The 26,586-nt window shown below is 28.4% G+C and overlaps 1 long non-coding RNA gene across 1 annotated transcript; it reads right to left on the bottom strand.

Annotated features, from left to right (window-relative positions):
- Positions 1-6,794: 6,794 nt before the first annotated feature.
- Positions 6,795-10,254, bottom strand: LOC124899342. The gene is made up of 2 exons (XR_007056784.1): positions 10,045-10,254; positions 6,795-8,139 (listed from the first exon to the last, which is right to left on the bottom strand). It is a non-coding gene; the product is annotated as an uncharacterized LOC124899342 (long non-coding RNA).
- Positions 10,255-26,586: the final 16,332 nt, after the last annotated feature.

Below are 26,586 nucleotides of genomic sequence, written 5' to 3'. Positions count from 1 at the left end.
ATCCAGCTAATTGACATACGATTTAGTTAGCTAAAAGTGCAAGTGAGCATTTATGAAATTCATCAATTTGATGCCCACCTTCCTTACATTCTTTTTTTTTATTATTTTTTTTTATGATATGGAGAAAACAAAAATTTAAAGCACCGACGGGGCATTTATTATAGTAAAACATCACCTAGGTTGTCAACCACATTTAGGAGTCAATATCATTGCAACTGAGCTTTAAATATATATTTTTCAGAAGAAATATCCCCCGTCCCAAAATATTTATCACAATTTATTTTTGAGAATCAATATGTTAAATTGGATTAAATTAATTCAAGTACTATAGTTAATTAGTTCTCACATATATGATACAACAACACATATGTAGTGTGTTTTTACAAAGTAAGGTATGTGGAGGATAGAGTGTATGCTGATCGTAACTTTACCTAGCTCAGAGGTGAGGTAAGCGGTTATTTCTGATAGACCTCTGGTTCAAGACAAAATTCAATCAGAAAAAGATGTAATGAAAATACATGAGATAATAGACATTAACGGTAAAAGAACAAATAATCACAACAAAATAATACTACAATTAAAACACACTAACATTATATATACACGAAAATTGAACTCTTTATGGCCTAATTTACTACTCAAACCTTATCATAATTTACAAGAGGTTGTGTCTACAGCAAATTAAAGCCCGCATTTTGAGCAATTAGAACATACTTTTAATATATTAGGTCAACTAATCCTTTTCACGTCTCGTTATTCATTAATTTGTCCCTCAGCCACAAAAAAAGAAAAAAAAAGATCATTCACTTATGATGAACCAAAATATCATTTCTAATTATCATGTAATTTGTCCCCTTTTCCATAAAAATACACAAAATAATCATGATTAGATCTTAAATCATGCAAGTTATTCAGTGAGAGAATAAACCTAGGATTGCATGATGGAGTTCATTTTTGAAGATCACCTTTCAATTTCATATGCATGTAAAAGAGAAAAAGGCCCTCATACACCTTTTTAAGTGTAAAGTGGATTACCTAACCTAAATTAATTAAAGATTCCCCTTTTTTGCTACATCTAAAAGGCACCCAACTCATTTCGTTAATGATAATAGCATGTAGTTAAAGCTTAATTTATTCCATTTAATAGTATCTTCTTTCATTTTCTAATGTTAAAAGAACTTATATTAATTAGGTGGATAAAGAGATCTGCCTATCATGGTATCTTCCTAATAAAGCCACTAGCACACCACTTCCATTAGCTACAGTTTTTTCCCCTCATATTCGTGTTGACCATTAATTTGCTACTCCATCTTAATTTATATTGTATATATACATACGTACACATTGAACTTTCTTTCAATATATAGTGATTGGCTTTGTATCACATGTATATTGTATATATACGAACGTACACATTGAACTTTCTTGCAATATGTATATATTGATTGGCTTCATATCACATGAAGTCCTTATAATATGAATGTCCACTCCTAATTCCTTTAAAGCTCTCTTTGTAGGGACACAATGAAAAGTCCGTCACTGAATGAATCTGGTAACTAATCCTACTAGAGAGAGGCTAAGGTGAGTATCGTCGTATTGTCTCAGACAACTTCATTAGCTATGACTTTTTATCTTGTTCGTAAGTTTTTCTTAGTATATACTTTTAAAGACCTACAATCTTTAAAGTTTTGCATGTCTAATTTAAAAAGATATTTAATTATTAATCCGAGAATCGTGTTAATTTGTCTATAGTAAATCTCTCCGTAAATATTATATATATATATATATATAAAATTAATAATTCACTAATAAAAATGACAATAATACTCTAGTAGATCCAGAAAAAAAAACAAATGATTTCTTGTTTTTGCTTGCTAGAATGTCAAGTGACTAATTGGACCTTAGGAGAAGTGATTAAATAACAATTTGTTTGTTGTACACAAATCACAATAATATATTTTGTTTTTGCGAGAAAAAAGAGTACAGCCATCTTTTTTTTTTTTTTTTTGTTGTTGTATAAGTGGACAATATGGTTGTTAGCATAAATTGTTGAAGTATGATGCACTAGATAGCACTTTAAATTAAAGTAATACGTATTCAAGTCATTCATGATTCAATAACAAGGCTCAGAGTATTGAAAGAAAATGATCATATAAAAGTAATCTTGATTTGCGAAAATAGAAAAGTAGCAGAAAAGTTTATTTTAATATAAGAATCAACTAAAATGAAATAGAATGTTCTACCAAAAAAAAAAAAAGAAATACAATGTACACCTAGATGAATAATTGTGAGTTATTATAATTACTTGATGTTGAGCTCAATAACATGACAAAAAATAAGGGAATTTTCGGTACATATTAAAAAAAAAAAAATCATGTTTGGCTTGTCAAAATTTTTAAAAAATATTTTTTTTTAAGAAAAACAAACTTCTTCATAGGAAAGCGATTTTTCTAATGGAAGTAAGAAAAATAAGTTTCACAAATGACATTTCACATTGATTGTGACTTTACCACCCTCCAACACATCTCACCTTCATCCTAGATCCCGTAGCCCCCAATCTCACCTCTCATGATATTTGATTATATTATGTATATAAATGCTTCTATGATAATCCTTTTTACTTATATAACAAACACAAAAAGATAAGTAAGAAACGTCTACTTATTTTTTTAAAAAAATATTTTTCTGAACCAAACGCACCCTAAAAAAACCTAGTCGATTTTGTTCATGAGGGAGTTACTGAGAAAAATTGTCTAGTTTTATTTATATTTACTGGGGGGGGGGGGGGGACGAATATGAATGGACTCTTTCACTAAATATTTGTACTCTCTTCGTATCATATTAATTGAGCATTTTTCATTATGCATGATGCTTAAAAATTTAATAATGGAATGATCATTTTTACTATTATACTCTTTATTCGTATTAATCGACATCGATAATTTATTTAAACTTTCAAAGAGTATATTAATCGTAGGGGCAAAATGAGACTTTTAATTAATTCTATTTTAATTTGATAAGTGATTAACTAATTTAGAACATTTATTTTTAATAAGATGATCAACTAATATATGGGACGAGGAGTAACTGATTCTCGCTCGTAAGTGAAGGAAGCTGAATTGAGTTAATTGAGTTAACCGCAGAAAATAAGTCATTTATTTTAATTATATGCATCAACGTCAAGCGAAAAAATATTTGAAATTTTATGATTTATTGAGGCAAATGCGTATGATTAGAGGAGATGACGTGTTTTTATTGTTCGCTTAACTACTTTATAGACGAATAAGAGCTTTAATTATTAAAAGTTGAGTGATTCAATTGAAACAAGACTCAATTCGAGTATCTAAATGAAATATTCTAACAAGTTTAAGAGGCTAACTAAATATGAAGCCTTAATTATGAGTCAATTCCTCATATTGTCACGTAACTTAATGAAATGTCTCACTAAAGTCACTTATCTTTTTTTTATTCCAATAATGTCATTCAACTTTGTACATTTTCCTCATAAACTAACAATTGCTAAAATAGTCCTTATTCTTTAAGAGAAAAATGATCAAATAGCCCCTAAGTTTAATCGTGAATTTAAATAGTCTTTGTTCTTTTATATAAAATATTAATCCCTAAGCTTAACCGTGAATTTAAATAGTCTTTGTTCTTTTATATAAAATATTAATATGCCTCCAAATACAATTTTAGTTTTTTACTTCATTACATACTCCATTTGTCCTATTTTGATTGGGCACATTTCATTTTATATGGTGATTAAGAAATTATAAATTAAATAATAAATTTTATTATTTTACCCTTTAGCAATATTAATTATATTCATTGGGTAAAGGAATGAACATTAAAATTTTGTATACTATGAATTTTAGGGGTATAGTAATTAATTCTATTCTGATTTAGTAAGTGATCAACTAATATGAGACATTTATTTTTAATAAGTGACCAACTAAAATGGGATGGGGGGGGGGGGGGGGGGGTTAATGTAATTTAAAAAGATATATTATAATATTAAAAAGCAAAAAAAAAAGATAAAATTGAGAGATGTATTTAGTTTTTAAAGTCAAGTTGAAAAGGTAATATAACTTTTGCTCTAATAATGTCACAAAATTGCCAAAAATAATATTTAAGAACTTTAACATTTTTAAATTACATAATGGTTGTATGAAATTTTCTAATTTTATTTGATGTTGAATTATTTGTGATATTATCATGATTTCCTTAAATTCTTTAAAATATTTTTATATGATTATTTTTCTACTAGCTAGAGACCCTGTATATTTTTTTTGTCGGGGGAAGGGTGTTTGGAGGAATTGATCGTCTTTTATATGAATAATGAATTTTCTGACAATAATTTTTGAAGTAGAAGAAACTAACAACTAAATTTGAATTATTTTATCAAAAAATAAAGCTTAATCATAAAATGAATAAATATAAAACATTATTTTATCGTTGAACTCCTAAGTTTTCAAATAATTAGAATGCATATAAGCTTTTGTAACAATATCAATCACATTTTTGGTGGACTGTATTATTTTAATATTACAACTAGAAGTTGAATTTAAATTATGCGCACTATTTTTTATAGTTAAAAAGTTATTAGTATTTCATATTCTTAAAGAATATAGATCATTCCAATTCAAATATTAACTTAATTGGTTTATTTTTCTCTCAAAGAATAAGAGCTATTTTAGCAATTAATAGCTTGTAAGGAAAACGTATAAAGTTGAATGACATTATTGAAATAAAAAAAATAACTTTAGTGGAATATTTTCCTAAGTTTAGTAACAATACGAGGAATTGACCTTAATTATTGGACCATTTAATAATTTAATTGTGAGTATTTTGCATTGGTCAAGTACACAATAGTCACCAATTAAACAGTCGTTCTATTTTTGGTCTGGCAAATATATTTTAGGGAAGAAGAGATTGTGTAGCCTTTTTCAAAAGAATAACTTAAGTTTGGGCATATCAACATATAATGTCTAGTCGGGTAAAAAAATGTCACTTTATATTCATTTCCTATTCTTTTTCAATTTGGATCATTTTGGCCTGCGTAGTCCATATATAGTCCATATACAATACCGATACAATCTATATATACAATACTGATACAATATTCAACTTGGGCATTCGGCCCTTTTAAAAATATTTTAATTTTTTGTTATAAATTTTTTAACTGATCAAATATTTTGCTTTTTTTTATTGTTTAAAAATAATAATTAAATTATATAAAAATGATATAATTGTTAAATAGAATATGTTTCTATATAAGATATATGTATAGAAATTGTATAATTCTATCAAATATGTATATGTATAAATATATAGAAAATGTATGAAAATTATATAATTATTGTATAAAACGTGTAAGAAAAAAATATACAGTTATTGTATAAATTGTGTATTAAAACTGTATAATTTTCGTATAGAATATTTATATGTATAAGATTTGTATAGAAATTGTATAGAAGGTGTGTAGAAACGGTATAGAACAAGCCAGTAAATTGAAATGGGTAGAAAGTGAAATTTAAATTCCATGGCTATTTTCATGGAAATAGTTTAATTTGAAGTGTCGTTTCTATCCTTTCCCCTATATTTTAATCGAGGTCTGCTACATCTCCATGATGGAAATATACAGAGGAGATAACCTAGCTAGGGTTTATCACTTATGAATAATTAATTTAATGTGTAGGTTATTTTTTGTTAAATAAAATTTGTATTCAATGTTGTGAAATTTAATAATAAATTTAAATTGAATTATGCATATTCAAACAAAGTTTTAACTCTTTATTTACATATATGAACTTTAACAATAAGTTCAAATCAATTTATGGACAATAGAAATAATGTTCAAACTGTTTCGAAAAAAATAGTAAAAAAACAAAGAAAAAGATAAATATAGAAGAATCAAGGCCACCAAATTTACATTGTAGCTTAAAGTAATTATTCCCCTCAAGTATTCGAGGTTAATGAAATACATCCTCCTAGAATGATTCACTTTACTAGAATAGTGATACTTCAAATTCGCTGAACTTCAAACTCGCTCAATGATAGTAAATCACACAAGAAAAGTTTAAAAGTGCAAAAAGAAAAAAGATAGAAATTCAGAAAATTCGTATAGAAAATATGAGGATTCAACAGGTATATATAGCCATCAGGGTGTTGCTTCAAAAGAGAAGCAATGGTTCAAAAAAAAAAAATGCATCTCTTCATAGAGGTGCAACTCCTTAAAACAAATAAAAATACAAATCTTCAAAAAAGTCACAACTGATTGAAAAAATCGTAACTATCCAAAGTAAAAAAGTATCTATTCTAAATACATCTTTTCTCTTGATATTTTATCGAAAAAACTCATATTCACTTTCCATTCACACCTCTTAAATATCTAATAATGTCTTTATAATTATTCTTCTTTGTTGGCTAGTTAGAATTTAGATCAATCCCTATTATATTTTGCTTTTGGTGAACAAATCTTTATCATCTATACATTTTCCATCACCTTTAACCTCATTACTAAAAGAACTATTATATCAAAATTCAAGGTCCACGTCTTCATTCATTTATAATAACTAGTTTAGGTGTACGCGCTTCGCCTCATTTTATTGAGTTCAAACGTTACACTAAATAGGATATTTATTTAAATAATAAAGATGAATACGATAATTAAATTCAACATCTTTTGGAGAATTTATTTAATTAAACCTAACTTTTACCAAAGAAAATTCTCAAAGCCGATCGACATTCATTTACTACCTATAAACTGTAACAAAACAATATGATGATAGAGACATCAAAACAATATATTAAATCTAACTTTTACACAAAAATTTTCTCAAAGTCGTCTGACACTCATCTAGCACCTGTAAACTGTACAAAATAATAAGACAATAGAGATATCAAAATAATACAACTAATTTTATCTTTACTCAAAAAGAATTCTCAAAACAGAGATATAAAAATAATACAATTAAACCTAACCTTTACCTAAAATAATTTCTTAAAGTCAACCGACATTTTTTTTTAAATTAAAAGAGTCGACCGACATTCATCTACCACCTGTAAATTACCTGTAAACTTCAACAAAATAATACAACAATGATCACGAAGCTTCAGTTTTAATGAAAATAATTCTTGTCTGAGCAAAAATTTTGACACTAAAGAATGAGTTGAATGAAAATAAAGAAGACATATATATACACACACGTTGAATTCTATTATATTGACAAAAATAGTGAAGAAGTTGACGGTTAGAAAATTAAGCATCCATCAATCTAGACATGCAACTGAATCAAGTTAGATGAGCATCAATCATATTTTCACAATAAGTAAATCAGTTTTTTCTCTAGTTTAACGTTCATCTCAATATTTATAGAATTATTTTCTTAATAGAGTCCTATTTTATGAGTATTTATCTATCCTATTTTAGGAGTATTTCTCTAATGAAAATATTAATTGATTCTCCTTCCATATGTTTTAAGAATCCTATTTTAGGAGTTTAGTTAATATAATAAAAATAATTAAATAATAAATTGAAGAAAATAGTGAAAAGATAGTTTTGTCTAAAGGAGGGTCTTTTAATGAAGGACAAAAGTTCAAATCACTTTTGTAAAGGTCTTCACACTTTTAATATATAATAGATTATAGATATAGATATAGATATAACTATAAATTATTAATATTAATAATAATTATTATATACTATATTATATTAAACGTTAGGATATTTGTTTAAATAATAAAGATGAATACGATAAATAAATTCAACAGTTTTTGGAGAGTTTAATTAATTAAACCTAACTTTTACAAAAAAAAAATAATTCTCAAAGCCGATCGACATTCATCTCCAACCTGTAAACTGCAACAAAATAATACGATGATAGAGATATAAAAACAATATAATTAAATCTAACCTTACACAAAAATTTTCTCAAAGCCGTCTGACACTCATCTACCACCTGTAAACTATAACAAAATAATAAGACAATATATCAAAATAATACAACTAAACTCTACCTTTACACAAAAAAAAAATTCTCAAAACAGAGATATAAAAATAATACAATTAAGCCTAACCTTTACCCAAAAAAAAATTCAAAGCCGACCGACATTCATCTACCACCACCTGTAAATTATCTACGACATGTAAACTATAACAAATTAATACAATAGTGATCACAAAACTTCAGTTTTGATGAAATAATTCTTGTCTGAGCGAAAATTTTGACACTAAAGAATGATTTAAATGAAAACAAAAAAGATATATATATATACACACACACGTTGAATTCCATTATGTTGACAAAAATAGTGAAGAAGTTGAGGGTTAGAAAATTAAACATCCATCAATCTAGACATGCAACCGAATCAAGTTAGATGAGCATGAGTCATGTTTTCCCAATAAGTAAATCAGTTTCTTCTCTAATTTAACGTGCATCTTAATATTTATAGAAGTAGTTTCTTAATAGAGTCCTATTTTAGGAGTATTTTTCTATCCTATTTTAGGAATATTTTTCTAATTGATCAGTACAAAAAAAATAGTAATTGATTCTATTTCTATATTTTTTAGGAGTGTAATTAATATAATACTACTAAACTTTACCAAAGATATTTTTCAACTGCCTTAGTCTTGTTCATAAAAGAGCAATTTGACAAAAATCCAAGGTCTATCTATATGTTCATTCAGTACTTATGACTTATAATAATATGGGAAAAAGTATCGTTTCCACCTTAAACTATACCCGAAAAGTCTAAGTCATACCTAAACTATACTAGTGACCTATTACACATCTTAACTATAAAAAAGTGATATTATTACCTCCCCGCAACCCCCATTCTAAGGCGCGTGTGTTACACTTATTTTAGGCGCGTCCAACCTATTAAATAACAAAAGTAAACGGCTAAAAACATTAAGGGAAAAGTCATCGTTTCCACCCCAAACTATAGTCGAAAATTCGAATCCACACCTAAACTATATAAGTGACCTATTACACACCTTAACTATAAAAAAGTGATACTTTTTACTGACGTGCTACCGACGTGGCAGCGCATGTAAAACACTACACCACATGCAAGTGGTGGTAGCCTGACAGGGTGTAAATAGTTTCACTTTTTTATAGTTTAGGTGTGTAATAGGTCACTAGTATAGTTTAGGTGTGGCTTCGACTTTTCGGATATAGTTTTGGGGTGGAAACTATGTCTTTTCCCTAATAATATTGTTCAAAACCTAGACATGTCTTAGCTAGGTTTAGTTTTTTGTTTATATTAATTGAAGTAATTTAATGTGTCTTTGTTAGCCTCCTTTGTTGGTTAACTAAATCAAAATTCTCTATTATACTTTTCTTAATTTTGATATATATGTGTAAGTCTTTATTTTCTATATATTTTCCACCGTCCTAATTTATCTTGTTGTTCCTAAAAGAGCTATATATATATATATGATAAAAATCCAAGGTTCATCTTCATTGGCCAATAAAAATTATTGGTAAAAACCAAGCAATGCAAGTGGTTGCGTCAATTGCATTACTACTACCTTCTGCTTTTTAACATCTTTAGACGTATTTAAACTACTAATTCAAAAAAGCTGCCTTACTATAAGTTTAGCCAATAATTAACGGGCGTACGTCATGCACCTATGTATATATAGTTAATAATTTTAATAGTCATGCATATATAACAGACCAAAACTTACCAACTTGAGTTGCAATACGATGGTGGGGATCCTTTCCATTCTTTATGAACACAAATAATTACCATGTATCGTTGTGTGTAAGGATCATTTGAAGTTAATTACCTAAATAATTACTTAACTATCCAAATGTTGATAATTTAGAGGAAAAAATAGATATTTGGGTGATTGAATGACCTTCTGACTAGTTAAGTAATGGCTTCAAATCTTTTGTTACTCGAATTTGAAGAAAATCATTAATGAGCTGATATAATTAAGTTTATATTTTCCTTCACATATGTTTTATTAATTAATTCAAACATAATTTACAAACTTGGGAGAAAATTACAAAGACCTATGTAACTACTACTTACATGTCTTAAGGAAGAAGTGAGGCCCTTTCGGGGGTCCCCTGAAGACTTGACAGATACCGAAAAATGAAGAATTAAGAAAACTTTTCACACTTTTCATACACTTTTTTTTTTAAGTAACTTGCAAACTTTGGAAACTAAGAACTTTAAGAAAAGCTAAGAACTTTATGAAAACTTTCTCACTCTTGGTTTTTTCTCTCTCTTTGGTACACCTTTTGAAGTCATCTTTTAGGTGCTATTTATAGGCATTTTTTGGACTTCAAATCCTTTATAAAATATGCTTAAGAAGACTTTTTGCAAGACTTTGCAAATTGGGTGGGCCTGGCGACTCTTAACTCTTGTCCGTCCATTTATTTATCTAATATTGCATACGTCTGTAATTTTGTCTTTTGTAGATATCGTCATTGCTTACGTATCCAAATTATGTAAAGCCTCTGAGTCAAACTCCATTCCTGAATTGTCATCGGCGTTTAGGTCTTAGGCAAATTGATTCATGGCTGAGTTGTATTCTTGTTCATATTCATCACTATCTCCGTCTGATAATCCTAGTCTTGTTCCAGTTCTTGTCTCTTTTCTTGGAATTAAAGAAATTCTGGGTCTTTGTTCTGGTGGTTCTGGATTCATAGATATCTCCTTAGGCGATTGTTCTGCTAACAACTTTTTTACTGAGTCTGCTATTATTTTTTCTATATTTCTTTTTTCATTTTTCTTTTTTCTTAATGAAAATCCCTTTTTATTCTGAGAAGAATTTCCTGCATCTATTGTCTGAGTACCTGTATTTTTAAAACTAGCTGGGAGTATTCTCCCTACACTTTTTGGCAAAGTGTCAGCCATTAACGGATTTGATGAGTCTTTACCAGCTATCGTTTGAGCTGGACTAGCTGTATCATTACCCGATACAGTGGGTCTTCATGCATTCATTTGGGAATGCACACCTATTAACGGATTTGAGAAGTCTTTACCAACTACCGTTTGAGCTGGACTAGCTGTATCATTACCCGATACATTGGATTTTTTCATTTTTAAAGAAGATGAAGAACTCTTTGGCTGGGTCTCATAAATTGGCTGAGTCTGTTGTGAAAGTTCAAAATGAAGAATTTATATACAATCTTGTAAAATAAGTATATGTTCTAACATCTGTCCTTTTTCTTTTACAAGGTTTTCATTATCTTGTTTCAAAATTTCATTGGCTTGATTTAGTCTTTGAAAAGCTCTGATCATAGAGGAACAATGATCACAAAATATAAGTTTGTCTGTGTCTTTGTTAATATTATATTGAGGAATTCTTTGTGTTTCTGATCTTAAAGCTGGAGTAATAAAATAATTTGGTCCCAGATTTCTCCGGGCATAGTCTAGAGTCTCTGAGAGGTCATAAAAATTTTTATAAAGAGGTGTTCTATAATCTTTTATGACGTCCTTTACCTCTATCCAAGTCTGGAACACTCCTTGCTGCTGTCATCTGAGAACAACATAGAATTTAAACTTGTTAGTAGTATTTTTCTCGGTAAAATAGTAACTTAATGCATTTAGAACTGAAATAAAATGATTAAAGTGACTTCTATTATAAGTTATCCATAAATTGTCTAGTAGACATATCTGCGGCTTATCCACTTGTACGTCTGGCTTTTGTCTGAAAGTTAAGTTGGATGGTTCGTAACATACCAAGTTATGGGGTTCAAAAATTATTCTATCTAATTTTTGTTGTTCTAGCATCGTAAGTGGTCTGAAACGAGTATTGTTCATTAGTGTCTTTAGATAGTCTTGGGATGATGAGGCTTCTGCCTTGCCTTTTCCTTTTTCTGTATTCATACTGAAACAAAAATCATTAGTTGTCGTCTTTAATTATTCTACTTAGTTGATCTGCTAAGTTATTATCTTTTCCTTTAATATGTTTTAAAACAATATTATAAATTGAAGTAGCATCTAGGAAATTTAACCATCTCATTTTACTACTATTCTTATCCTTTATCTTCTAATAAAACTTTACTATAGCCTCGCAGTCTGTTCTTACTAATATTTCGGGCTTATTTAATATATAAAGTTTAAAACTATTTAAACCGTAAATTACTGCTAGTGTCTCCGCACCTATGCTATTTAGTTTTCTCTTTTCTTTATATTTTTCACTTGAATAAGCACAAATTTTTTTATCCTTTTTATCGCTGTATTTATTGGGTTTTGCCTTTAATACTGCTCCCCATCCTAAAAAGCTTACATCTATCTCGACTATTAAATAATATGTTTCAAAAGGTAATGTTAAATCTGGGATGTCTTGTATCATGCTTTTAAGTTGTTGGACTAGTTTTATGTCTTCAGTATTGAAGGATGTTTGACCTGTAGATCCTTTTTTAGAGTATAGTGGTCCTGCTACTTTTCCTAAATCTTTTATAAAAGCTCTAGCATAATTTAATAATCCTAAGAATTTTTGTAAATCTTTAGTTTCGTCTAACTTATCTGGCATTTCTAAGACTTTTTTAGTTATGTGTGGTTGTAATTTTATTCTACCATCTCCAATAACTACTCCTAAAAAATTAATACTATTTTTACATAATTCCATTTTTTTTCTACTTATTATTATTTCATTATCTACAAATAATTTAAAGACTATTGTAAATGTCCTAAATGTTCTCTCATATTATTACTAAAAACTAAAATATCATCTACGTAAACTAATACAAATTTTTTATAGTCTCTAAAAATACTATCCATTTTTTTTTTTGAAAAATTGGAGGAGCCGTCTTTAATCCAAAAGGCATTACCAGCCATTCAAAATGTCCTTCTGGACATGTGAAAGCTGTCCATTCTATATTATCTTCATGCATTTTAATCTGTCAATATCCAGATTTACAATCAAATTTACTAAATACTTTTCTTCTTTGTATTCTATTTATCAATTCTATTTTGTCTGGTAACTTATATCCATCTATTACAGTATTATCATTTAGTCTTTTGTAATTTATTACCATTCTAGCTTTTCTTCTCACTATTTCACAATGGTTTCTTACTATGAAAGCTGCTGACCTATGCCTTGATGTAAATCTTCTAACTATTCCTAATTCTAATAGCTCTTTTATTTGTATTTCAAAGTCTTTAAGGTCTTCATTTGTAACTTCTATAGATGTTGTTTTTATAGTATATTCTAGATTAATTATTTCTAATTTGCAGGTAATTTAATTGGAGTCCCAATGTTGCAAGAGTTTTTCTCTGATTATTTCTAGCTTATCTAGGATTTGTATTATTTTTTCTAAGTCTTTTTGATCTTTTATTACTCCTATCTGTTGTATACCTTTCTTAAAATTGTATAATTCTGTATCCATTTCTATTAAAGTATAGTCTTTTTCTATTTCTTATACTACAAATAAATCTTGTATTCTTCATCCATTGTTGTTTTTTTATTATCATTACATGTACAATTTTCTCCTTTATCACATTCTAGTGATATTTTGGATTTTATTTGGTTATCTAAACTTTCCTCTGGCTTATCCTTAAGAAGGCGATATTTAGTTAAAGTAGGTTGTGTCTGTACTGGTGAGTGAGTGATATTACTGGCGAATATTACCCAATTTTTTGTAACTAGACATCCTCCATTATTTTGTACCATAAAATTTAATCCTAACACAAAATCTGCTTTTATGTTTAAATCTCTAACTAGTATTTCACTAAGTGTATATGATGGTTGATAGAATTTTTTACAAGTATTAATAAAATTTATTTTTGCTTTTGGTATATAGTCTGTATAGGTATTATAAGTTCCGTCCATTTGCATGGATTCTTGAGGTTTTGGCAATTTTTTAATTAGTTTTGCTGGTAAAATTCTGCTATTTAAAATGCTCCTTGTACATCCTAAATCAACTATAGCTAAAGTCTCGAACTCATAGTCTTGAATTTTTATTCTCGCTAAACCCTTGACTGTACTGATTTTCTTTTCTTCAATACATACCATTCCTTCAAATGGTACATTCATTGATTTTTTATTATTTTCAACATATGTATTTAATAATTCTACCTCTACTAAGTCTTCCTCTTTAATTATATTTTTACCGTATATTCTTATCTCTAGTCTTTTTAGTCTTTCTTTTAATTCTAATATTCTATCTTCTGTTGTTCTGGTTATTGGTTCATTGTTGTAAAATTTATTTAAATTACGATTTGATTTTGGAGTTTCTAAGATTTCTGATGCTTTCTCTATACATTTTATGCATGCTTCCTTATAACATTTCCTACATTTTGCCCTTTTGTTTTTACTTGAAAACCATTTACAAAAACAACATTGATTATTGTCTAATCCTTTTCCTTCTTCAAATTTGTGTTCACATTCTTCTATCAGATTTACTAAATCATAATAGTCTGTGACTAAGTGATAGTCTGTGTTATTGACTAAGTGATAGTCTGTTTTTGTTCTTTCTAGTTCTATTTCATTTATAAATTCGTCTTCTCCAGAGTCTGAAGAACCAGAATTACTCTTTTCTTCTTCAAAAAATTCCATGCTTCTGATAGAGTATATACTTTCATTATCTGACATATATTCATCTACATTTATCAAATTCTCATTTACATCCTCTATTAATTGTGTATTTCTAGATCTATTATTTTTTTGTTTTGGACAAGTATTTACTAAATGCTCTATACTTCGGCAAGTAAAACATTCTAATTTATTCTTATAGGTTCTACCAGTGTTATATTTTCTCACATGTTTATTCTTATCTAAGTATGGTTTTCTCGCATTTGATCTCCTCAAGTAATATTTCTTCCTAGAGAGATAGTCTTTTTTATATGTCTTTTTATATTTTTTTTCTTTTTATAATCTTGGTCATAATATTGAGTAGTATATATGGTCTTACAAAAATCTGCATCACTTCTTTTTAATTATTTTTGTATCTGTATATTTGTACATTTTTCTTGTAATATATTCATTACATATTGTATTCTTTGTCCTATTGATCATGGGTTGTTTGGGTTTTGTATTACTCCTTCTTTTTTAGACCATTTTTCTTCTATCTCTCTTCCTAAAACTCCTGGTAATTTATTAAATAATCTAGCTCCTAGAGTCTGATCAAATGAGTTTTCACTAATTGTACAATAATAAAAGAAATCATTTAAAAATTATTTAATTCTTGACCAATAATTAATACTTAATTGTTCTAAATTTATTAAAGTTCTTTGTTGTAACACTGTCAATCCACTATTGGGATCCTGGCCTGTTAGTAGAGTATGTACTTTGTTTATAAAATTGTATAGATTTGAGCCTAGTTCTACTAATTTTTGAAAGTCTTGTGGAAATATTATTTTATATGCTTCCCAAAGTGCTTTAGTACTTTCTCCTAGAAATGTTTCTAAATATCTATACATAATTTCTGCATCTGGTTCTTGATTACCCTGTATATGTTGTATGTAGTCTGCTATAACTACATTTTTCCATATGTCTATTACATGATTCCATGCCTGAGGGTCATGGACTGGCAAGTTTAAAATTTTTCCTTTATTACTTCCTTCTTGTAATCTAATGGGTTCTTCTATTGGCATTCTTTTTCCTCTAGGTTTTATGTCTTGTTCTGTTAGAGTGTTTAGGTTTGTTCTAAATACTCTATGTCTTGATAAATTTTCTGTTGTTAATGGTACGTTTTGCATATCGGTTGTTCTTTGAAAAGGGCTTGAGGAACTTCTTGCGCTCTCCATAAATTCCTTTATACTTTCTTGTATACTATAATTTGATTATTCGTCTTCACCTTTTAGTTCCTTTTTTCGTGTATAACCATATTTATCTGTTCTTAATTCACATTTTATAAAATGTTCTTTCATTTCTTCAAATTTTAAATTCCTTAATTTACAACCTGTACATTTAAATACGATATTGCTATTTATTTCATATAGAGCTTCTGCTTTTATTATAACTTTATTTACTTCAAAACCTTCTTCTAATATTTCTATATTCATAAAATTAGTATTTTCACATTCTTCAATTTCTTCATCAGTTTCTCTTTCATTTGTATATTGATAGTGTGTGAATCTTACTGAAACTTTTCCTTTATTGTTTATATATATTAAATGATCGGTTGGCTTTAATATTTCTTTTTTAGTAAATTTTTCTAAGTTCCATTCTAATGCTGCATATTTTTCTGGGTTTATTTTTAGGGGTTTCAGTAGTTTAATACCTTTATTTCCCATTAGACTTACTACATCATCTATTTTTAGATTAAACTTTATACTACTATTAGTGGCAAGTTTTCCTATAAATCCTACACATATAAGTAAATTATTTTCATTATTCATTTCTTCATATCCTTTAGTTTGTACAACTATTTTAATATGCTTTCCGAATTCTAAGGTATTTATCATATATCTGGGCTACAATAAAAAAGTCCTCCATTATTAGTCATGTCTACTTCAATTATTCCTATTATAGATCTTTCAGTGTCTGACCATCTATTATCATATATTGTAATTAATACTTTAGTTCCTAAACTTTTTCTAGTTAAACCTTTTATGCATATCACTATTAATCCCATGTGTATAAGATTCATGTCTAATTTTATGATCTCTTTTAAAAAGTCTAAGCTTATTAAATTTATCCTACAACTATTTTCTCCGATAACACACATCTGTTCTTCTCTATAATGCCTATATAGTTGTGCTCTTGAAAACATTCCTTCATTATATAATGTTCTTGCATTTAACTATTTTAATTTATTTTGTTGGAATAATTGTCTTTCTTTATCTACGTCTATTACCTCTTCTAACTGTTGTCTTGAAGTCATTCTTGGTTTATTTGTTATTTTTGATAGCACATTATTTGCTAAACTGTTTTGTGTAAAACTTGATCTTTGTCTATTTGGGGATGCTGAAAAAAGGTCCATGATTTTGGCTTAGTTGGTATAGTTATTTTAGCTTCTTTTAATTCGTTTTGAGGGGTTATTTCTATCTTTTTTAGTTGTTCTATTAATTCTTCTATATTTTTATCTTGATTGTCTTTTCGTTTTTCATTTTCTAGGATTTCTTTTTCTAGGTTCTTATTTAGTTCTAATAGTAATAAAATTATAATATTATTTTGTTTTATAATTAACGAGTCTGCTTTTCCCTGGAGTTGATAGTCTGATAATCCTTCGGAATTTGGTTGGATCTGTGCTGCCTTTTGTAATATTGCTAGATAAAGTTCATCTTGAAGTATATCATTCATGAGAGTATTATATTTTTTATTTTATTAGTTTCTTTTTGCACTTCTGGTAATACTAGCCTTATTTCAAGATTTTTCAAATTACCTTTGTCTTTATTAGTTAAATCTTTGAATTTCTTTTCTAATTTTGCTTGTTGGTTGTTTAAGAAATCAAAATTTAATTCTATTTTATCTAATAATTTCTTTTGTTTGTTTTGTAGGTCTTCTAATATCTCTAGAGTTTTTAATATTTTTGTATTTTCTTGTTGAGTCTTTTCTCTTAGGTTTATTATAAAATCTGTAATAATATTTAATTGTGGATTTTCTCCATGTAAAGCATGTTCTTCGTTATCAAAATTACATCTAATAAGAGAATTATCTTTTAAACGTCTGTATTTCTTTTCAGCTGAGATTGTTAGATCTAAATATTCCAACTTTTTAAAATTATCTATTTTTATACTATTGTTCTTCTTTATCCTAAAGAGGGTGTAATGTTACTACACTGTTTTCTAGCTGTCTGTATTCTAAAATTTCTATAATTTATACAATATCTAATACTTTATAATCTACACTTTAGCAAACTTATATAATTTATGCAATTTATTAAATTGATAAAGTTTGAAATAATGATTACTTCTGGTAATTCTGTAGTTTCTAATATTTCTATTTGATTTATTAGTCTTTGTTCTATTCTTAAAATATTGTTTCTTTGTCTTATTTCTTTATATAAATGATTATATTCTCTTTGTATTTCTCTCGCAAAAGGATGCGTTTTCATGTATTTTTATCCTAAAGGAATACTTACTTGGTCACAACGTCTTCTATAATAGCTTATTCTTCTATTTTGATTAAATATGTCAATACCAATTCCCTGTAATTCCCAACTCATTTCACTTACATATTCTTTGAATAATTCTGATTGTAAAGAGTCTCTACATTTTAATAAATCTAAATAAATACTTAAAAATATTTCTAGCTCTTCTTTCTCTGCCTTTTATTTTATTTCTTCGTATAAAAAATCAATATCTATATCGTATATTATTAGCAAAAGGATGTCTTTTCATTTATTATAATTTCTAAACTTAAGATGTTTTATTAAATGATATTCTAATTCAGATATTGTAGTAATTAGTTTATCTAAGATTATAGGGTCTTTTTTTGTGATATTAAATCTTTTATATTCTATATATAAACAATACAAATTATTTTCGATTTCTTTTAATATTTTTATATTTTTAGGTGGTATATCCATTAAGCCAAATAAAAAAGGTGCATATCTCTTAAAATCTTATCTACCCAAAGCTCGTGGTTAATATAAGCTATTTGTTCTCTAATTTTCCTTAGTCTATTATCTACTTTTCCTAGTTCAGTCTAGGCTTCTTCTCTAGATGTTGGAGAAAGTTCAAATAATTTCATACTTAATTATTTTTGTTCCAATAAGACGTTATACAAGTTTTAAAGTTGTTCTTTTAAATTTATCTGAGACCAATAATATTCTGAATCTAATATTATTAAACGCTCGTAGTAGGAACATGCATAAATATAATATGCATGCTTATAAGGAAGCATGCATAAAATGTAGGGTCTAGTAAGTGAATATATATATAAGTGAAGGAAAATATAAACTTAATTAATTCAAACATAATTTACAAACTTCGGAGTGTGTGAGAAAAAAAGAGTGCGTGAATGAGCAACACTCGTTTCAGACCACTTACGATGCTAGAACAATCAAAATTAGATAGAATAATTTTTGGACCCCACAAGTTGGTATATTACGAACCATCCAACTTAACTTTCAGACGAAAACCAGACGTATAAGTGGATAAGCCACAGATATGTCTACTAGACAATTTATGGATAACTTATAATAGAAGTGACTTTAATTATTTTATTTCAGTTCTAAATGCATTAAGTTACTATTTTACTAAGAAAAATACTACTAACAAGTTTAAATTCTATGTTGTTCTCAGAGAGTACAGTAACAAGGAGTGTTCCAGACTTAAATAGTGGTAATGGACGTCATAAAAAATTATAGAACACCTCTTTATAAAGATTTTTATGACCTTTTAGAGACTCTAGACTATGCTCGAAGAAATTTAGGAACAAATTATTTTATTACTCCAACTTTAAGACTATATATATATATATATGATTGATATAACCACTTAGAGTCGGCGGACGGTTCTCAGTCCAATAATTTATATAAGTGATAATGACAATAGAGAGTGCGGGCTGATGGTGATGATGATATGTTCTATTGTCAATGTCTCGGCAGTTTTGATTATTAATGCAAATTTAATTCATCCTTTGACTTTGCCACACTATCCTCCCATAATCACGTATGTATAGATGAAGAAATATTAGTTCATATGCATGAATGCTACCTCTTAAATCCTATTAATTAATTGAGTAAATACATAATTATTCCATTGATGTCGGTCGAAATTTTAAAAAAGACACTTAAATTTTGAATTCGATCCATTATCCTACGATTCTTAATCCGTTGTAAACACACCATTTTTCATTAAATCTCAGTCACAACAAGGAGAGTGAAATACACACGTCAAATATGTTTAATTTTTATTTTTTAATAAAATTTTACTTTTTATTTAATTTAACACCCCACCCCCTCTTCCCCCACCCCACCCCATCCAGCAACTCCCCCAGCAGCTCTTCTCCACTCCCCACCCCCATTCAGCAACCTCACCCCCGTCCAACACCCCCACTCCATCAGCATCTCCCCCACCCCCCGCCCCCCCCTCCATCACCATTCTCTCTCTCTGTTCATTTTTTTTTTTCAAATCAATTCAAAAAATAATTTTATGATTGAATTGAGTTTTAAAGATAGTTAAATGATATGATTTAACTAAAAAATTGAGTTTTAATGATATGATTTAAAAAAAAAGTTTCAATGGAGGAGCTTTAGTGGTGACATTGTGTTGAAGAGCTTTAATGGTATTGAAGAAGATATTGTGTTGAAGAAGAAATGGTGGGTAGTTAAATGATATGATTTAGTTGTAAAATGGAGCTTTAATGAATAATTAAAAAAAAAATTTCAATGGAAGCTTTAATGGTGAATTGAGTTGAAGAAGAAACAGTGGGTGGGTTGGGAGGGGGGAGGGTGCGGAGAGAGGGTAGGGATAATTTTAAAAAATAAATAAATATTTTTTTTTAAAAAAATATAAATTATATATTAAATTATTTTACACGTGAGTTTTTAATTGGTCAAAAAAGTCAAATTCAAGCCCTTTCACACGCCTGTGGCGCGTGTATACACGCAGAGGGTCAAAATGGTGTGTTTGTAACGAAATAAAGAAGAATCGTGAGGTAATAGGTCAAAGTCAAAGTTTAGGTGTCTTTTTGCAAATCTCGAACAAGATTAGGGGGGTAATTATGTATTTATTCTAATTAATTTCAACATGCAAAAGTTGATGTCACGTGACCAACAGGTTAGGGATTATAATTTGAGCGGTGAAAACAACCTCTATCAGAAATGATGCAACCTTTTTTGTTAAACCTCATTTCAACCGGTAATAAAATTTAGCTAGATAATCGACGCCACAACATCCAAAAAAAATATATATGCCACAAATGTACACTAACTCAATTGTTGGAGTCCCACATCGGTGGGTTAAAGGATCTTTGGTCTCCTTATATGGTCTTGAGCAATCCTCCCCTCATGAGCTAGCTTTTGAGGTTGAGTTAGACCCAATGTTCATTTTTTTATCATGGTATCAGAGTCAGGCCCATCTAATTTATTATTTCCAATGTTGCCCCCCCCCCCCCCTCCCCCGGGACATATATTGTTCATGCTCCAGATGTCCAGCCCTGGACATGTGAGGGGTTATAAAGGGTCCTTGATTTCCTTATATGGTTTTGGGCAACCCAGGTTTAAGGTCAGATAATTTTACAACTTACCATGAACATCAATTCAATATTAAGCTCAAAATTAGACTAGCTCACACACTACCAATACTTGATAAAGAATGGATCTTATTGGTTATTAGTTAACCTCAAAAACTAGCTCTTGAGGATAAGGATTGTGTATCCAGATCTAAGACGCGTATCTAGCTCTTTCATAATTAAAAAATGAACGTTGAACCTAATTCAATCTCTCGAAAAGTTGACTCTTGAGATGAGAATTTTTCAAAATCATATAAAAAAAAAAAAGACCAATTTTTCCTCATCCCCAGCGTGGGACTCAACAATACTATTATTCATTTATTTCGTAGTTTTTTTTTATGCTATTTCATCATAGTTAAGATAAGTGTTTCTTTACCTTAATAAAAGAAATGCAGTAATGAGATTTTTGAAGTGTTTGCTATGGGCTGGAATCCCTCTTTCGATGACATAATTTTAAAGCCAATAAAATAAAAAATAAAATGAAAGATAAGCATTATAATTAATTTCCATACCTAATCCTCAATATAATTAATTGGACGGTACAGAAGTTTTGAATTATGATGCGTGGAACCTAACTTTCTTGATTAGATATTTTTTTGTTTCTTTTCATTGTTTTGTACCTTATAGGATAATAACTGAGTATGATAAAATAACAAAAAGGACAAAAATTAATACACTCTAATTCGATGTATATGATAATTGTGTTTCTCTCATAAGGAATATGCTTATGTCAGATTTTGTATTTTTATTAGTTATGGTAAGTTGTACACGAATTATTGGCTTGGATGGCTAAAAATTATGGACATAAAATTTCATCTGATGTAAAGAAACTTAGGACACTTATTAAAATGGGTCGTACCAGAGAATTGATTATAAAACTTGAGACAATTATAACGAAATAATTGTAGATGGTGATCATTTGACTTCTTAATTAATTAAAATTAACATAATTAGAGGTGTTAGAAAACGTTTGTTGTTAATTAAGTTTTATTTTTGTTCATCAAGCCAACTAATTTGGATTCGGGTGTTCACTAATGTGACACCATGGCTTAATAAACAATTGATGAGTTACTACTCTCCCATTTGTTTTACTTGTCATGTTTTTTGAAACGGCCGCTAAAGAATTAAATTATTTTTATTTATTATTTGATGTCAATTTGATACTACTGGCTCATCACATTAATTTCTCCACACCTATTAAGCAAGGATTAAGATAAAAATATATAATAATTAAATATATTTTAATATTTTTAAAATAATAATTAATTTAAACTATTTTTAATAAATATGATAACTAAAATAAACGACAATATGGCCTGCATTTATCTATCGTAGCCTTTAATGAAACTCCCAACATAAGTTGACTAATTAAAAACGACGTGTAACAATCATTTACATAAAAATGATACAGTAAATGAATTTTAAAAATTTAACAAATTGAATAAATTTTATATAATATCTTTTGAGAACTTTTCTGAGTCACCAATCACTTGGTGGATATGTGCCCCGTAATGCTCTAGTTGCAAATGCTTACAACTGTAGCTAAATTAGGTTTATGAATTAATGAATAAAATATTGGGTTTAACTTAATCTTAATAGTATAAATATTTCGGATCATCAAATTAATTCAGAAGAAATATAACAACACGGAACACTTAAGTCTAATCTTTTGGTGAATATAATAATAAAGTAAATTATATGGTATGACAAGCTAAATTTTATTGATTTTATATACTGTTAATTAATAGTGTATATATAAGTTAAATTTGTAAATATTATTTTACACAAAGATGCCTTTTTGTTATTTAAATAAATCAATTAGAAGGTTCTTTTTTACTTTTTTAAAAAAGGATTAAGCACTTAGTCCCACATGTCTTTCTCTTTAAGAACAACTTCCTTATATAAAAACGTTAAATTATTAGTACTATTTTTTTAAGAATTAATAATAATCTCAGCAGTAATTGGCTGACTGATTGGGACACCAGATGAAAGAAAAACAAGCTATTTGCAGCACCAAAGGACAAGTTTACTTTCTCCCATAACAAACACCATGGCTCGTACGGATATAAATATATTTTCTTCGATTCTAAATAAGTGTTATTTCTGCAAAAGAAATTATTTTAAAATAATTATTTCAATTATTTTCTTATGATAAAAATCTAATATTTATTATTAATGTTCCTGAATTCTAAAATAATATCTAATAAATTAAATAAAAATACCTTAATAAATAATATATTTTATATTTATTACATTTTAATGAGCATTAAAAAAACTGAAATGAAATCTACTATGCGACGATAGGAGTAAAAGTTACACGTGCAAATATATATAGCTTTGCTGTAACTAAACAGTATAGCTAAATAGCTTTTGCATAAGTTGGTAGTCACTTTAATTAAACGACAAAATATTAGGCATTGTTTTGTTTACTTGCATAAGAATATATAATTCTTAACAAGTGTGCCTTTTTCTTTCAAAGCGCGTCCTGCAGTAAGAGGAGTAGTTCTTCCTTTGGATATCCGTGTAATCATCGAAGGCTATTGAAGTGACTATCATCCTTTGGGTTCCCATATAACCATTGAAGACTATTGAAGTGACTGACTAACTTTATTCCACCAACAAGGGTTGTGGCAGAGTTGGTGGGAATGTTAGAATATTCTTCCACCATAATTAAAGTTGTAAGAAATTGAACTTGAGTTATTATACGAGTCTTGAATATAGAGTTGATTTTGGTACGAAACATTTTGTACAAGTCCATGCGCACAAGCCACAAGGCTGGTGCTACGTACGCATTGCTGCATCGTGTTATACAACAAAACGTTTTAAACACAATTTGTTGTTCAAACATAATTTAAAGTGCTTTAAAAAGAAAAGGCGAGATATAGCTTCATTAATTCGTACGTGTTTATACACTACCACTAGTGTCATGTTGAATCACATCCGTTCTATTTGTCACGTGTCACTTTCTGATTCGCTCGTGCATCTTGTCCAATTTTCTACCCCACATAATTTTACCTTTCGAAATATAATATTTTCTTTGACATGAATTTGAATTTATTAATCTCTCCAAATATCTGATATATACAGGATGAAAATTATTTTTTTTCTTTTATGAAAAGGCAAGGTTATCCCAAAGTTTCCTGATAAAGTAGTACTTATTGTGCTAAGCTAATAGATACAAGACAATGTACAAGCTCCAAATTAAGCATGGCTAGTAAATAGTTATATGAATATTCAGACAAACCGACAGTACGTAAGAAGAAATGACTTGTGTCAACTCCCTCTACTTGCATTTTACTTGCAACTTGCAAATCCTACTTCCTTATCTTTTTTCAAGAAAAAAAAAATAAAAAAATTCTATGGATTGGCTTTGCTTTCTCAATCATAGACTAAATTGAAAAGTTTTATTTTAGTAATAAATATATGTGTACTCGTATAACTGATACTAATTGTATGAGGCTTTTTTTGATTGTACAAATTAGTGGAACCAAAGTATTATGGACTTCAAAATATAACCTTTGGTTTATCAACTTGTGAGACAAAAAGAAAGCACTTCGCACTAAGTTCTTGTTTCTTTTCATCTATCATGTTCATTATATTGTATCATTCTAATTCAGTTATCTTTTAGTTTGACTTGTGTGTTAGTTATCATTTTTATCAGACTATAGCTAAAGAAGAGTTGATTTGATTGAGAAAAAAGAACGTTGCATTGAAGACAACAGAAATTCCTTCTTTCCATTCATTGGCAAAGATAATTTCCAAGTGCAACATTATTAATTTACACAGACCTTTTGAATACATGCAACGCATTGCATGCCTCTTCTTATCAACACGACAACAACTAGGGAATAAAGAAGAAAAAATACTTGTAAATAAAAAATATATATAAAGGTGGTCAAATCCAATAACCACAAGTGTCTTTTTTTTCCCTCAATAATGCAATGCAGAATGAAGTGCAATTTCTAAATAAGAAAAAATGTTCATCACATTGAGAAAACTTTTTCTATCTGTTTCTTCTTTTCCAGAAAATTGAAGTTGAAGACAAACAGTATGCTAGCTGCTAAATTGTCATTTATATAGGGGAAGACTCTATATATTATTGTTTCCCACTAACTTCTTTTCATTTTTCTTATCTTTGAATCCATTTGTTTGTTTTCCTTTTGAAGTACCCCCTTCGTTTATTTTTTACTTGTGTAGACTTTGAGCACCGTTAACAATCAATAAATGAAGCATATACTTTATCAGGATACTTATATTAATTGATATATAATCTTTAACGGACTTGAGAAATAATTTATAATGAATAGTTAATTCTAAAGGTAAAGCAGGAAAAAAAATATTTTTTTCCTTTAAAACTAAAAACTTATTTTTTGTATAGTAAACCAGTAAAAATGAACAAAGAAAGTACTCAATTCAAGTTCAATCATCATTTAGTTCCCTTTAAAGTGCGTATGTCCAATCACATAGCAACTGATTAAGTTTGATTTTTTCAAAGGTACTCACAATCAAAATAGTTCCTTTTGGTAAAGGTCTGCATGTCAATTTTGTAGGACTACATTCACGTTTACCATTCGATTATTTTCAAGGTGATTGATTGGACAACGTAAAGGAAAATGATAATAATAAAATACTCCTTCAATTCACTTTTACTTGTCAATTATACTAAACCAATTTTTCACTTGTTCATTTTAGCATAGCAAGAGATTAAAATTCCTTGCTCTTAACATCAATTATTTATTCCCCAAATTATGTTTCAAACTTAACACGGGAAGAAACATTGGAATTATATCCAATGATATACATTAATTATTAAGAAAAATATACAACATTTAAGTGAGTGCAAAGTTGACAAGAAATAGTGAATAAAAGGATGTATTAAAGAATATACCAAGTAGTCACTTTTAAGGCAGGAGGAAATGCAAATTTGGCCCAAGTTGAAATTTGCTTTTAGTATTGGGGCCTCCATATTGTAGCTCCATTACAAAAGTTTTACTTGTCATGTCCAAATATTAGTCAAACTAAATGAAGTTATGAAATACTAAGACTTTTTTCATATTGAATCAGTACATAGTTTGGCTATTTGAGGGCCGTATTGAAAATAGTTAATTTTTAGCTTAACGCACCATGGGTTCTACGGTAGATTTTGTTATCTTTTATGAATGACAACGACGACACGATAGATTTTGTTATCTTTTATTAGTAACAATAATAACAAACTCAGTATAATATCATAGGTGTGTAAACCTTGTCCCTACCTTATGATGGTAATATGAAAGTTGTTTCCGCTAGATACTCGGCTCAAATCCTAAAATTGGTGTTGAGAATTTTTCAAGCACTAAACATCAACTTTATATTCATGTTCAGACTCAACTTCAACTTTCAAAAACTTTTTTTTTCCAAGTTAACTCGAACCACTTATTAAGTAGTTTAAGTTGCAATAGTGAAGAACAAATGTTCTCTTGAAAACAGAAGAAAAAGAGCACTCAAACGTGTTA

This window comes from Capsicum annuum, chromosome 6 (genome assembly GCF_002878395.1).
Source record: "Capsicum annuum cultivar UCD-10X-F1 chromosome 6, UCD10Xv1.1, whole genome shotgun sequence".
In the NCBI taxonomy this organism is placed as follows: Eukaryota; Viridiplantae; Streptophyta; class Magnoliopsida; order Solanales; family Solanaceae; genus Capsicum; species Capsicum annuum.
This window is presented reverse-complemented; position numbering and strand designations above follow the sequence as displayed.